General features: G+C 42.6%; 1 protein-coding gene and 1 long non-coding RNA gene across 2 annotated transcripts in view; one reads left to right on the forward strand and one right to left on the reverse strand.

Moving 5' to 3' along the window:
- Nucleotides 1-2784, forward strand: part of LOC122552562 — a 41330-nt gene extending 38546 nt beyond the window's left edge. The window contains exon 3 of the long non-coding RNA XR_006312416.1: nt 2149-2784. This is a non-coding gene — a long non-coding RNA (uncharacterized LOC122552562). The remainder of the gene's footprint in view (nt 1-2148) is intronic.
- LOC122552552 (immunoglobulin superfamily member 2-like) overlaps nt 1-2920 on the reverse strand; it is a 1022215-nt gene that overhangs the window by 361458 nt on the left and 657837 nt on the right. The window lies entirely within an intron of this gene.

Consider the following 2920-nt stretch of genomic DNA (forward strand, 5'->3'; position numbering starts at 1 on the left):
CCCCAATACCATGCACCCTAATTTTGCTCACTAACCTCCTATGTGGGACTTTATTAAAAGCTTTCTGAAAATCCAGGTACACTACATCTACTAGATCTCCCTCGTCTATCTTCAGAGTTACATCCTCAAAACATTCCATAAAATTAGTCAAGCATGATTTCCCCTTCATAAATCAATGCTGACTCTGACCTATCCTATTACTACTATCCAGATATGTCATAATTTCATCCTTTATAATAGACTCCAGCATCTTTTCCACCACTGAGGTCAGACTAACTGGTCTTTAATTTCCTTCTTGAGTGTTGTTGCAGCTGCACCCATCCAGGCAAGTTGTTCCATCATCCTCATGATTTCAGCTTTGTCGATAGATGGTAGGGAGGCTGTGGGTGTCAATGTGTGAGCTACTCACCTCGACCTGCTCTTGCAGGCACAGTATTTATTACACTGCTCTGGCTCTTGATTGGGACAATGGGCATTCCCAGGATACGGTTCATCAGGGAATTGTTTTGTTTATTTTTTGATATGGGCATCACTGGCATAAAAACAGCATTTGTACCTCATCTCAATGGCATCTTCACACACTATCTCCAAATCCCTTCATGTAAATCATCTCCAGTAAGCGCTCAGTTTCAGTCTAGAATATTCCCAATGACTGAGTGTCCAGAGTTTTCTAGGAAATGTCAGTTATTGGAATTTCAGACAAGATTTTGACAAGTTCCACTGTGGAAGCTGATAGTGAACGTAAAAGCCGGTGGGATGCAGGGTCACTTGGATCCAAAGATGGATCCAAAACTAGATCTGTCCAAGCAACAGAGGGTGGTAAAGGCCTGTTTGTGTGACTGGATGTCAGTGTCGAGTGGTGTACCACAGGGATCAGTGCCGGCACTGTAAATATGTTAACAATGCAGATCCAAATGTAGGAAGTGGCATATAGGTTTGCAAATAATACAAAGATTGGTCAGGTGGTTGTAGAGTCATAGAATTGTACAGAACAGAGCCAGGCCATTTGGCCCCAACTGGTCCATGCCAACCAAAATGTCCACCTAAGTTAATCCCACTTCCCTGCACTTGGTCCATATCCTTCTAATCCTCTCATATCCATGTATTTATCCAAATGTTTTGTAATGTACCTGCCTCAACAACGTCCACTGGCAGCTCATTCTAGATGTGGAGCACCCTCTGTGCAATAATGTTGCCACTCAGATTTCCTTATATTCTTTCCTCTCTAACCTTAAACTGATGTCTTCTAGTCCATTGGAAAAACACTGAGTGCATTCAACCGATCCATGCGTCTCATGATCTTATCATTATCATTCAATCATGGCTGATATATTTCTCAACTCCATTCTCTGGTATACTCACAATAGCTCTTGATCCCTCACTAACCAAGAACCTAGCTATCCTTGTCTTAAATAAACTCAATGACTTGGCCTCCACAGTCCTCTGCAGCAATGAATTCCACTGATTCACCACTCTCTGGCTGATGAAATTCCTCCTCATCTCAGTTCAAAAGGGTTGTCCCTTCACTTTGACACTCTTCTTGTGTCCTAGTCTTCCCTCCTAGTGGAAACACCTTCCTCACATCCACTCTATCCAGGCCTCTCCGTATCCTGTAAATTACAATCAGATTCCCCCGTATCCTTCTAAACTCCGAGTACAGACTCAGACTCCTCAACCACTCCCCATATGACAAGTCCTTTGTCTCCTGCATCATTCTTGTAAATGTTCTCTGGACTCCCTCCAAAGCCAGCACATCCTTCTTTAGATACAGGACCCAAAACTGCTCATAATATTCCAAATGCCAATTTACCAGAGCTTTATACAGCTTTAGCAGCACATCCTTGTTCTTTGTTTTTTGAAGCCTTTCCCCATTTAGAAAATAGTCCACGCCTCTATCCTTCTTATGAAAATCCATAACCTTACATTCTATCACATGGCATTCAATTTGCCACTTTTTTTACCTTGCACTTTCTACTTATACTACTTCGAGGGGCCACTATACTCCCCTCTAACCGCTAACCTTCTTAAAGTTGTGATCTGCTGTGAGTATCTTCCAATGTGAAAACTGATGCAAAGTACCTGATCTGTGCCTCTACCATTTTCCCCATTTTGGTAAATCAGACGATAACATGGTGCCCCTTCTCCCAGCTTACAGCAGAAACTAAAGTGTAAGGATCCGGGACAGAGAGTCAGACAGTGCTGTTATGAAGAAACACATAAGTGCCTACGTGACTGATTGGAATCTGTGGGACTGGTCCATATTCAAGAATTCAACAGCCAATCTAAGTGAGTCTGCCACCACTGTCACAGAGTTTAGCAGTAAGTGTGTAGAGGGCAATGTGCATAAGAAGTTAATCTGATTATTCCCCCCAACCAGGAACATAGATGAACCAAGAAATCCATTCCCTACTGAAGTCCAGATCAGAGGCATTAAAATCGGGTGACTCTGACCCATGGGGTGATCTTGGTATGACCTTCACAAAGCCATCAGCAATGCCGAAAGACAATGACAGACTGAACTGGAGTCCCAGACTGACTACACAGATCGAAGAACAGATTCTTTCCTGCTGTTATTAGACTTTCTTTAGGATCTCTCAAACGTTAGAGTTGATCTTTCTCTGCACCTTCTCTGAGGCTGTAACACTATATTCTGCATTTTGTTCTATTAATCTGATGTATTTATTAAAAAATATGATTTGCCGAGATAGCTCGCAAAATAGTACTTTTCACTGTATTTTGGTACAAGTTACAATAGCTGAAAATGTGTTGCTGAAAAAGTGCAGCAGGTCAGGCAGCATCCAAGGAACAGGAGAATTGACGTTTCGGGCATAAGCCCTTCTTCAGGAATGAGGAAAGTGTGTCCAGCAGGCTAAGATAAAAGGTAGGGAGGAGGGACTTGGGGGAGGGGCTTTGGAAATGC

The sequence above is a fragment of the Chiloscyllium plagiosum genome, chromosome 9 (assembly GCF_004010195.1).
Source record: "Chiloscyllium plagiosum isolate BGI_BamShark_2017 chromosome 9, ASM401019v2, whole genome shotgun sequence".
In the NCBI taxonomy this organism is placed as follows: domain Eukaryota; kingdom Metazoa; phylum Chordata; class Chondrichthyes; order Orectolobiformes; family Hemiscylliidae; genus Chiloscyllium; species Chiloscyllium plagiosum.